We start from the raw sequence: 12,941 nt of genomic DNA, 5'->3' as shown, positions 1-12,941 counted from the left end.
AGATCATAAATACATGGAGGCTGTCTTAAAGAATGTCTGTAAAGAACTACATCTGTCTACACTTCTTCTTTTTAATAGAAAAGCAACAAAGCAAATCAAGATGACTCTGAAGTGGTACTCAGTACTCACTGGTCTTCCCTGACATTTTCTCTGTACTTAAATGTTTAATTTTAAAAATTGATATTTATGAATCACTTTGGCTTCTATGAATTATTACAGTTATCTCCAGAATAATAGGGCACTTCAATAAAAAAGGTATTTTTGAAGTAAGCAATACTGACCTTTTCTTGTTTAGTGTGATTGATCACATGACAAGGTAGACATGGAGAGCTGAGGTCCACGTTATGTACTAAAATCAGGGATTAAGAAGCAATGATTAAACCTTACCCTATCATCTGGAAAGATTAACAAGGTAATTATGTAGCCTGACACTCAGAATGTTTAGTTACAAAGAAGAGGAAGAAAATATCCAACAGCGTTTGTAATGGACGGACAAAAGTGACCATTCAGGTTCTTCTTTTGCACTTATCACCCAAATCTAATTAATGAAAATTAGTAGCTTTTTTCTGTTTAACTTGCTACTTAATACAAACGCTTATCAAAGGCACCATAATAAAGCATAAACAATGCTCTTTTAAAGTTGAGGTATAAAGACTAAATTTCTGCTATTTTCACATGAAAACTAACTACTTAAAAAAAAAAAAAAAGTACAATTTTGTGCCAAGTTGATCAAGACTGTGATTTTAAAACTTTTAAAAATAAGCCCTGGAAGGTGTCACAAGTAAAGATGTGTATGCATTAGCATTTGTCTGTGTTACCACTGCCACTGTTCTGCTGACTCCCCCATAAACATTAGCAAGCTGGAAATAGGTACGTCTTAGTTTCCATTTACTGTGATTGTGACTTTAGTTCTTCCACAAAGAAGGGGTCTTAACAGTGTGTTTAATAAGGACAGTAATATTTCTTCATAGCTACAATTTATTTGCGGTGCCTTTAATAGCTACTGTACTAAGCCTCGTATCTTTTATGCCAGCACTGCTACACAAAATGTGTTAATTAGTTTACTCTTTGCTTCTTGTTACCATTATTTAGTAGAGATCAATAATTCTTCATTACAAGGATTTTCCTTATCTTTTCTCTTGTCACCTGTCCTTTTCCTCTAACAGGATTCAATTCCCAAGCGCGTTTATCCTCTTGATGTTAAAAGGATTGCCTAGTGGTATTTTTAAATGATTGCTTTACATTCTGTAGCTAAAGAAAAGTCTGTGTAATTTTCCTTTAAAAACGCAAAGCCTGCTTTAGCCATTCCTATAAGACACCCCCATGTCATTATGACAGGAATTTTCACCATGCTGACTAAAATATTTGTATCACAGGGTTTATAACTCCTTAACACTGGTAGACGTTCCTTGAAAAAGGCAACTACTTGAGAAAACCAACTAAAAACAGTGTGAAATTTTCATTTGAAATGTCACTTTCATTTTTTTCAGACTCATATAAATGAGAACTAACCTCAAAGTGCATCCTGAGAAGTCCCATTTCTGGGATCCTTGATGTATGTGGGTTTCATACCAACAGAATAGGTTGAAGTCTCTCTCAGGTATTCTGACTGAGCTTCCTGATACTCAGAAAGCCTTCAAGACTGGATTGTTTAACCAAATTTTGTACTTAACGAAGAATTAGTATGAGGAAGAGGCCCTGTGGTGTTAGAAGCTCTGTGGTCTGTTGCTGCTTTCTCAGTGAACTGGAGCTTTTCCAGATGGAGAGTAGCAAAATAAGTTGTTTCTACTTTTAGAATCAAACCTCCATAAATTGGTATTCAAACTGGAAAAAACAATGGCTGAAAAGGAAAGTTCATTATAGCGTGCAGTGATGTGGATCAACATAGTTCAGCCTAATTGATATCTTAGCTCAGGAAAACAAAGCTTTGACTGTATTTCAAATAATCCACTATTTATACTCTTTATAAATAAATTTTTGAAAATTAATTTCAGAGGAAAGTATTTTCAAGTCAGAGCTCAAATACTAATGTCTTACAGATCAAAGGGACATCTCACAGCAGGCTATATCAAATTTCTGTGAGCGTATTCTGACTTTGTACCAGAGTTTGAAATAAATATTTTTGTGACACTGGACTTATTTCTCTTGTCCTTCACACATTCATTAAACATACAACACAAATCTTGACTTCTGAAGTATGACATACACTTACTAACCGATACTGCTAATGTAACTCATGGACATGGATGGCAAAATAATTGAAGTTAATTTCCTCAAGAAACAGAATTAGAATGTTAGAATTAGTGATACAAGTTGTTTATGTTTTTCAGGCAACATTTTGCTAACTGTATAAATACATGCAGACTCCTGAACATTAAATTAGTACAGTAATAACACAGGCTGCATGCTTTCATCCCATATAAGACAAAATCAAATTAAAACCTCAAGCAGGATGTTTTCTGTTACATACCAGCCTTCAGAGAAAAAGCTCTATCTCATTTATTCATGCATTACTGAGTCATAATAAAATTCAGCGCTGGCACACTGGTCAAGACAAATGCTAGCAAAATGCTCGGGTGACAGCAGCATCACTTATTACCGCACGCATTTGTTTCATAACCATTCCTGTTTTCATATTGTGAGTCTTCTGCACTCCCATTGCGGGACTGCCAGGGCTGACCTGGGGCACACGCTACGAGCTTTGGCAGGGGTCCTGAATTTCAGGATGCTGCCCTGTGCTTCCTTGCGCTGCCCACCTCTTCCTGCAGCCAGCATAGCTCTGACCCACACGGGAGTCCGGCAGTCCCCCATCATCCTCCAGCCGCATCACACATTGGCTGGATTCAGAGAGCAGTTTTGTTGCTCCAACTGCTCTCCAAATCCAACGTGAATTGGATTTGTCCGGAGTCCAGACACATATGAAACGCATCCCAACCCCCTGCAAAGACATCCGGGTCTAAACCAAGGGGCACTGCTTCAGACAGCTTTGAAACACCTGCACGTTGAGGCTGTTTGGTGTGGGAAGACTGACTAATCCAAAGCAAAAATGTCAAACCATGTAATAGAGATGCAGGGACAGTAGCACCGTTTGTCTTTATCTACTGCGCCTTATTATTTGTTCACGTAGACAGAGCCACACCATACCATACCGGCTTGTGAGGTTGAAACAGATGGCATATCCAGTTATAAAGCTTCTATACCACAGGGATAAAGAGCTTTTAACCCGCTCCTACTACACAGGGCAAGAAGCAGAAGTAGCTACTCCTTGGGGACAGAGCCACCGATGACAAATGGGAGGATGACATCTCAATGAGCAAGGATCAAAAAGAAGCAGCTGGGCCATTTCACACTGGTCACTGTCTGTCAGTCATAAAAATCAGAGAAAAATACACAAAAGTGGAAAAAAAACCATTCGGAAGAGATGGTCCAGTGAAAACACATGGAAAAAAATCAAAAGGAAAGTTCAAGAAATCCAGTTGAAATAAATTACTGAGGACAGGTATTTGAGAGTTTTGGACCACTGAAGCCACTGACAAAGCATCTACTACAATTTCTCATTTACAGGTCAACTATTGCAAAATATGAGGATAGAGTGGCAAACAAGCAGTGAACATGGAATTACCTACTGGGAAACCAGGCCTTGATATCAATGATCAGACATCAGACTTGCAACTATACCGTTCCCTATAGTGCCAGAAAATTAAAAGTTGACAGTTACTGCTGTACACTGATGATTTAAAATCCTTTATAATCAGAGAAAAACACAATGCCCTTTTCATTTATTTCATAATTACAATTTGACTGCCGTAACATGTAGCATGTTTTGAAAAATCAATAAAGACTCCAGTTGAGCACTCCTGGCTCCACACCATAATCAGAGCATCAAATGTGGGTACTACTTCTGTGCGCAGTAGTTTGAGCACTCCACATTTGCACAGCAAAGAAGTGTTATGGCTTATACTACAGGGCATAAATCTACTGCCCTATCAAGTGGGGCAGAGAGACTCCCTAACATGGAACTGTATTGCATAAATAGCCACACGCATTACATTTGTACTCCTATGTAGTGTCTGGTATATTCTTATTAGGAAAATTGCTTGCACACCCCCGAATTATCTAACCCTACTCTTTAGCAGTTTGGCATCTTTCAAAAATTTTTGTGTTATATTGCAAGCTAAGCAGCACAGTTTCAGTCTGGTTATGCGGTTTTGATGGTACTGACCAATACATTATTTAATTCAACAGTTATCAGGTCACCAGACACTAGTGTTTCCTCTCAAGTGAGTGTAACGAATTACTGATGAATTACTGATGACTCAAAACAACAATTCTGTAAAGAACACGCACTTTCACATATACATTCCCTTGACTTCAGTGAGACACCGGTCAGGATGATGTGCCCAACTCTTTGCGGGCACAGACCTGCACAAAACTATCTCCATTTTTTCCCTCCCAGTTCTTTAATGCTATGCTCTTTCCCACATTGTGTGGGGCTTTTATTGATGCAATATTTAAAGCTATTTTAAAAGGTCCATAGAAAGACATACAAATGCTTCCAGGCTTTTCTCCCGGCTTCAACCTACTGGGAGTTTGTGGATGAGAACATGAAGCAGAAACTGCAGAGAGCCTCGGAGCAATTGCAGTTTTAGGATGCAGATATTCACACGAAGATGTAGAGTCCTAGCACAGGTTGCAAGACAGGACATGGTGGAAGGAGGCACACAGGGCTGGGAATGGTTGTGAAGGCTGTTTGGACAGACAAGAATTTCACCTATACTGAAGTTAAAATATTTAATAATTTTGTAACATTTAAGTCCTTTTTTTCCTTTCCTACTGCCCGCTCTTATCACGACCATACCCCAGTTTAAGCCCTGTATCCCTTCACCAAGAAAGCTGGCGAAAGTCTTAAAGGGAGAACATAACCGCCCGTTTATACGACAGGCACACCTTATGGCAGACATCACTGGCTACAAGGACTTACAGGTTTGGTGCTCCTCCAGAAAACCGGTGTTCCCCATTAAAAACCAAACCAAACCAAAACAGTGAACAAGTGTTTCAGTAGGCATAACAAACTATCCTGGCACCTGCATCACACTTAGAACATTCAAAAAACATGTAACACCTCCCTGGTCCGCACCTCTACATCTAAATAAAGCACGTCCACATCTATTATTTGTTCAGGCAATGAGAAAGCCTTTCAGGTAAGAAGCAGGTATTTGCTAATACTGATTAAATCCTTTAAACTGTCTCAGTCTGTAGACTGAGGAACCACCACTCACTGCTGCTCCACTGCAGGTAACAGAAGGCCTGAGCAGAGATTTCAAACAACTTAAAGGCTTTAACACGCAAAACAAGTTATCCTGTTTAACCTGTTCTGTGGTCCACAGGCACATGCTCACCAGGTAGCCTGAAGCAGCTTACTTCTCAAAGAGCTCCAATTAGTATATAGAGCAGCTGATACTTGGTAGTTTGTTCGCATATCAAAGCCTTTACCTGCTACTGAGCAGGCAAGAATTGGCTTAGATTACTGGAATTAAAGCCAGCTCTATGTCCACTAGTACACAGTGATATTATATCTAAGAGATAAAGGCCATCCATCTTCTCTTTTTAAGCTATAAAAGTTTTCTAAATTCAGAGAAAACCAAACAACAAGCCTTTATTGGGCATTTTTGGAGAACAGAACTGTGTCTTGATCTAATGGCAGCTACACATTCATGCTGAGGTGTGGGGGACACCCCTTTGTCTTCAGATAAAATACAGTGCACGTTTGTAACACAATTATCTGTAAAATTATGGCAGGATCACAGGCAGTTCAGATATGTATTACCAAGCAATACAGTCCATTACTTATTTTATTAATCCATTACTACCCATTTAATGAAATACTTAGTTTCACTTGTATATTCTCCCTTCATCAGTTTTTTTAAGAAATGTGCTGTGGAAGGCTAAAACCATTAAAATCTTATTGTAACATGACATGAAAGGATTTTTCCTTTTTACTCTTCAAACACAGAAGCACATAAAAGGTTACTTTACCAACCATAACTTAGTAATTTCCAGCCCTCCATAAGATCCACTTGCTTATCAGGTAACCATCCAAAACGACTATGAGATTGCATTTTTAATTAAAAATCACAACAAATGTTCTTAAAACATTTTTAAATAACACTGTTTTAGGAGATTCACTCTTGTAGTCATATTAAAATAAATTGTGTTACACTTACAGAATTAATTAGTGAACTTATCCTCCAGGTGTAATTGCTAGTCATTCAGTTCACAATAATTAACCTCTGTCAAACCAAGATCTTTTATGAATCCTTGAAAGCTGGAGAGGGACTTTTTACAGGGCATGTAGTGATAGGATGAGGGGTAATGGCTTCAAACTAGAAGAGGTTAGATTTAGATCAGATATGGGGAAGAAATTTTTCACTACGAGGGTGGTAAGGCACTAGAACAGGTTGCCCAGGGAAGCTGCGGATGCCCCATCCCTGGAAGTGTCCAAGGCCAGGCTGGATGGGGCTTTGAGCAGCCTGGTCTAGTGGGAGGTGTCCCTGCCCATGGCAGTGGGGTTGGAACTGGATGATCTTTAAGGTCCCTTCCAACCAAGACCATTCTATGATTCTATGAAGCTTATAATGCCCAGTGGTAGAAGGAATCTCTTCTTCTTGTGTCCAAAATCTATGGTACAGTGGAAGCCCCAGGTCTTGAAATCCTCCACTGAACACATAGATTTAACCCAAGCAATGGATCACCGGTGGATCTAGATGTGTGGAAGCCCCCCCGTGGGAGAACAACTGAGGATGCAACCATGTGTGTGAATATTTGGAACTGGCTGGGGCTTTATGGAAGGGTACCGAGCAGGATACCAACCTCTAAAACCATCAAACAGAAACAGGAAGATGGGTGGACTGTGTGAGCTCATTAGGCTAATGTCCGAAGGAACTCTGATGAACAAACAGACAAGAAGTGGCAGCGTATGCTTGGGTCAATGGCTGCTCTGTCACCTTGCTGGGGTTTTCACCCATGGCAGCGTGCAGCCAGCAGCTCTCTATTCACAACGACGCATGCTGTGGATGTTTGAAGAGGGAAGAGGTAACCCGCTCACTCGGGGCTGATCTGCGTAGGAGGGGTAGTATAAGGATGTGTGGCATAGGAGGGCATCTAGTTCACTACTTTATTTGCTTAAAGACTATTCAGTATAAAAGAAATAACAAGTAAGAAGGAAACTGGCAGATAACACACAAACATACACAAACAATACGCAGGTGATAACAGAGACAGTAAGATGTGTTTGGTCACTACAGGAACTAATGTCATTAAAGGAACTACTCAGACAGCCTTGCACAGGTTGAACCTGAACTTTGTCACTGCTAGGGAAGGGGAAATGTGATTATCATATGTATTATGGTATGTTTGAGGGTGTTTGTGGAATTGTGTGAAGCTCGCTATGGGGTATCAGAAGAGGCTTCTGGGATTATGTTTAGCTTATTATGAGAAATTCAGAGGAGGGGCCAAAGGAAAAAAGGGCAGGATCGTGGGGAAAACACATCAGAAAATGAAGGTAGGGAATAAAAAGGGCCAGTTGCATCTAAACAGGCTGCTGGTGGGCACACTTTTCTGGTCAAACCCTGCACCTGATCACCAAGGTCAATACTTTCTTGTTACTAAATCCTTTCCTTTAATACTTTTTTGTGTAACTAACTCACCCTCTGTCCTACGTGTGATACTGCTAAAAGGCCTAAGAGCCAGCAGTTGCCTCACAAGGCCTGCAAGGTCCAGGAACCAGCAACTAGAGGGACCACGGTGTGTCCACGTTTTCCTAGTGAATTTAACCCTGTATGCATTGTGCGTGTATGTGTAATTTGCTAGCAAGGTTCAAACTGGAGTAGCCAGTGAGCAGAAGGAGACCTGTTATCTGGAGAGACTGAAGGTCTGAGTCAGAGGCTGGGCAAGGGGCCCAGGCCCAGCCATGGTCAGAGTCGACGCCTGGCAAGGCAGCCCAGCCAAAGCACTTAGAGACTCTGCTAGTATTTGAGAGAACCATGACTGTGAGACAAGTGTGAATGCATGTATCCATTTTGATAGCCAACACCAAGTCAGATTTGCTATCGAACAGGAGGAAACCTACATTCTGGGTAGAGGGCCCAGGCAGACATATCAGATGGGTACAGAGGCCATGGTGATGTCCAAGGGATCCATGAATGTGCACGTGCTCCTGAATCGGACAGTGAGGGTGTCTACTCAGTGTCTATGGTGTTATGCACTTCAATCCTCATCAGTCTTTGCCACCCTAAATGGGACTCAAGAGTACCACCCTCCTTGATCCTACACATCTTGAAAACAGGCTTTAGGGCAGGGCACAGCTACGTACATTGCTGCTGTTGCCATCTCCCTCCCTGTCTGGCTCTCCCAGGGAAAGGGAATCAGAAAGGGAGTAAGAGAAGAAGTTTCCCTTTCTGGAAGAGCCATAAGTGGCCAGGGGTCACTGCTGGGGAATCCCTTCAATCGCTCCTTCAGCAGGGCTACCCTGATGCATGCAGAAGCTTTGTGCAAAGTGCTCTGCAGCACCATACCCCCTAACACAGCTTGGAGTAGCAAATGTGAAGGAAGCATCACTACAATGCTGTCGTCAGGAGTCACTGATAACCTGGGGACATAACTTAGGAGTGGAAAAAGGGAAGCACTTGTCTACTCCCCTCCTCACTTCCCAGCTTGCAAAACAGAAATGAATCAGCAACATGGAAGCCAAATCCCATCTGCATTTTAGCCCATGGGACGCAAGAAGTGCCGCACTTCTCCCACTCCCGAAAGTTTTTGCATGGACCTTTACCTACAAAAAGCTCAGTAAGCAGGAGAGCTACAGAGAAACTTCATCTTTCTGACTCGTAATTTGCTCCTGCCTAAGAGTAGAGATGAGAGCCAGGTACCTCATGTGGCAGTCATGCTTTGATGCTTTGCCTCACAGCCTTTCATGCCGTTGTGACTCCATCAGACCTAATGAAGTTTTATCCTAGGAAAGAAGGTGCAGGGACTACAAAGAGAGATCACACATGGGGAGGGCCAGGAGTGGAAAGGGGATGATACACAGGACTTAGAGGTGGAAAAGCACAAAAAATCTAAAAATAAAATAAAATACGGAGAGCAGGGGTGAAAACAGGATCCAGAACCAGTTTGTGTATGACAGCTGATGAGATGTATGGCAGCAGGACTGGAATGCTGGGGCCAAAGGATGAGCTGTGGGCAGCGGAGAATGGCAGTTCAGAAGGGAAAGGGGCAGGACAAAAGGAGTAACCGAGCTGGGTGTGGGAGAGAGCACGGGCAGGAGGGACCGGATTAATGCTGGAGAGTAACCAGCTGAGGAACTATCATTAGAGGATCATAGGGGCCTTCTAGAGGCAGATGACAGCTCAGGAACAGAGACAATGAGTGAGAAATGAAAAGCAGGCTCAAAACAGCTGAGACGGCAGCGTGAAAGGCTGGAGACCCACAAAGGACAAAAGTGCTCGGTGCAAAAGTGAAGAGACAAGCCAGATCAAGCCCTTTTTTTGCTGATACACAAGCAGATGGGGAGAATCACAAAAAAGTTTATGAAGAAAATTAACTAGAAGCTAAAATGCCCGACAAGACCTCACACTGGCAGAGGCCGGAGCAGCAGAGGGGATGCCCCAAAGGCACAATGATGAGACGGCAAGCCCAGCTTCTGGCAGCCAACACCAGAAACAGGGCAGAAAGGGTGCTAAGATGTGCAGGCCAAGAACTAGCTAAAGTTCATGTGAGCTTTAGCTAACATGATAAACTACTGGGCAGGACACGAGAAACAGCTGAACATAAATAACAGAGTGAGGAGCTGGTATAAGTTACCAAGAGCATGGTGAGGAAGGGCTGGCTCTCAGGTAGTTAAGAGGAGGTTACGTGAAAGGCGGCCTGGCTCCACAAAAACTTGGAGGGGATGGTACTGGGAGTTTTTGGGGAGTGAAATCTTGCAAGGCCAACAAGGCCGAGGTATCCGTGTCAGTGAGACAGTGTGAGGCTGAGATGGCTCAGATAAGAGCATGAGAAATAGGAGACTTGGTTATGCATCAGGTGGAAATTGTTAAGCTGGAGCAGTTGGTGAGCAGGAGGAGACCCTCACCTGGAAAGACTCGGTGTCTGAGCCAGTGGCTGGGTAAGGGGCCCAAGGTCCAGGAAAGGATATGAAACAGACTTAGACCCCGTGTTGATATTCAAGTGGCTCGCAAACATGGGGGTGCTTGCAAATGTAAGGAGGAATTGTGTTTTCCCTAGTGAATGTCAATCCTGATCAATCAGAAGGGCGGAACAACACTGGGCTATCCCTGCTTTTGTTTATGCAAGTGCTGTCGGAGTTTACGAGGGTATGATAAAGGCATTGCTTTGTGGGTGCCTGTGTGGCCAACCGTTTCAGTTTCTCAGGTGCACGCTCAGCCTTGTCCCTGGCCAGATCTGCAGGCAGGAACAGCAGCAGCTGCATCCATCGACCCGGATGGAGAAGCCTCTCAGGTCTGAGAGCACATGGGGATGGCTTTCAGTGACCAGGAAAGAGGGATCCCTGGACCCCAGAGTCCACTGGGTTGAGCGGCTCTCATAGCATCCTTAGGGAGAGGATGCTATGGGATCCTCAACAGAGGGAACTGTTGAGGGAGTTGAGCTAGAGAAGCGATGCTCACAGTATCAGGAACAAAACAACTTTCACTAAAAGTATCCTCTATGCAGCAATGAGGAAAGGTAGACTTGTGCAAGACCAGTCAAACTTTAGTTTTCCGCAGTAAACTGAATTCCCTTAAAAATGGCACACAAGAGATAGATGTGGAAAGAATAACACACAGTGCTCTGGCATGGTGCACTCCAGCAGGATGGTATTAAAAAGCATTTGAGCACATTAAGACCCCGAGTGGGAAACTGTAACTGTCAGACTGCCGATGAAGCTATAAAAGACACACTTCCAGAAGAAATTTCATTTTAAAATCTATTGACAGATGCTGTAAGAAATGCTGATATGTAGCATAATTAATCCAGACTGAACAAATTGTACTGTGGATGGTGATGTGTTTATTACAAGCCACTTGGTGAAGGCTGCTGGAGGGAACTAACTAGAAAGCAACACTGTCCTGAATTAGAATATACAAGCACAGACTTTCCTGTAAATAGGAAACAGCAAGACAGGAAGAAATATGTTACATGTCTTTGGAGACATAGACTGTCTCTAAAGAAGTGACATGCCTTCTCAGGTGCACATGCAAGTACAAGATGTTGCTAGAGCGATTAGCTTTGTAGAAATGAAACCCCTGAAAGAATAAGGATTTTGCTCAGAGACAGTGAAATGATAAATATTAGGGTGAGCTATTTCTTTGCCCAGAGACAACGTGATTTATAGTATAAGAGCTGTTCACCCTAAATGACTGGGCTTTACAGGAATAATTTTGAAAAGGCTATTTCAGCTATTGGGCAGTCTTGTCTTTGTTCAAGGGAAGAAGAAAGACGGGCTCTGAGCCCAGTACAAACATGCTGAAGTCAGTCATGGTTAACATGACAGACAGCAGTTACAAGGCTGTGGCAGAATTTCATGACTCCCAGCCAGCATGTTGGCAGCCCTCTCTTAGGGAGACAAGGAGAGCTTGGATGTACGTGGAAGTCTATAGGCTGAGGTGGAAGTTAATTTAGCTTGGCATCTATTACTTTGATTTTCAATAGTGACTTTTACACATTTCTTCACCTAAAGACTCCGAAGGATCTGCCAGGGGATGCAAAGCAAGTTTGGAAGCAAAGACACTGAAAGTTCACTAATCCTTTCAATGAGTGTTTGAGCCCACTAATAGGAAAACAACACAGGCCTCTGAATTCCGATGGAACAAACTTTTTTTTCATACCGGTGCCAGTGCCTTTAGAAGAGTTTCCCGGAAAAACCTCAGGGTAACATCCTCGTCTCTACTATTCCACAGACCTTATATATGATTTCACACAGAAGACCTGCGCAGACAAAAGTGCATGTCCTTTTGAGCAGTTAAAACAGCACAACTTTGCGATTACAGCAGCGTGGAAGTGCTCTAGAAGGGTCTGGCTTTTCACATAGGAGAGGCTCACACCAACACACCGTAACACATAAATAAAGTATGAGTACTGCTTTAACTACCAGCTTAAAATACTTTTATGAACAGAAGCAGAGTACGTACTAAAGAAACAACACCGAGGTCACTTAAAAGATCATGCTACCAAAAGATCACTCACTACTAAAGTTTGACAACTAGAAGGATAAACACAGAATAAGTGTGTTCTAACTTTAGGTTTGAAACTGTCTGCTGGCACATGACTTTTCCTTATGTTCTGTCCTTCACACTATTGGCGACTTAAAAATTCAACATAACTTGACAGTAGAAGCTAAAAGACAACCTGAACTGAAAAAAAAATGGCACCACTTTCCTCTCTTAAATGTGAAAACATTAAACTCTCTTTTTCGTTCGGATCAAACCGAATCCTCCCCTAAAATTTCTAGTTACCAGTTCAGAGTAATGATTTGCTTGGAGAACACTTTTTTAAAACCAGGCGTACTCATCTGAGTGACAGCCTGTACCTGGCGAGGCCTTGCAGAACAGCTTCATATCACTGGAGTTTCCCTCCTTTTTTCCATCCGTTCCTTCCCCCAGGACCTAAAGATCTAGCTCAAGCTCTTGCTCCTGCCTCACAGTGCCCGGGTTTCTCTAACGAGGATCAGTTCGGCCTGAGGATTTCTAAGGTGAGCTCTAGCAAAGCTGCTTCTAAAGGGACATGGACATACTGGCCTCTCAACAAGGACGGAGACCTCGCTGTTCTTGCTGCTTATGGTGCCTGGCTTAGCCTGGCTGTCTCCCCCGACCGCCCGTTTCTGCTCCTCGCTGCGCACCGGCTGCTTTTCTTCATCTCTGCGCGCGGACGTGCTGAGGCACGGA

At 42.7% G+C, this 12,941-nt stretch overlaps 1 protein-coding gene across 4 annotated transcripts in view; it reads right to left on the bottom strand.

The window, feature by feature from the left end:
- The window catches only part of ZNF277 (zinc finger protein 277), a 66,501-nt gene that overhangs the window by 53,035 nt on the left and 525 nt on the right, over positions 1–12,941 (bottom strand). The gene's annotated exons all lie outside the window — the stretch shown is intronic.

The sequence above is a fragment of the Chroicocephalus ridibundus genome, chromosome 1 (genome assembly GCF_963924245.1).
Source record: "Chroicocephalus ridibundus chromosome 1, bChrRid1.1, whole genome shotgun sequence".
Lineage (NCBI taxonomy): Eukaryota > Metazoa > Chordata > Aves > Charadriiformes > Laridae > Chroicocephalus > Chroicocephalus ridibundus.
This window is presented reverse-complemented; position numbering and strand designations above follow the sequence as displayed.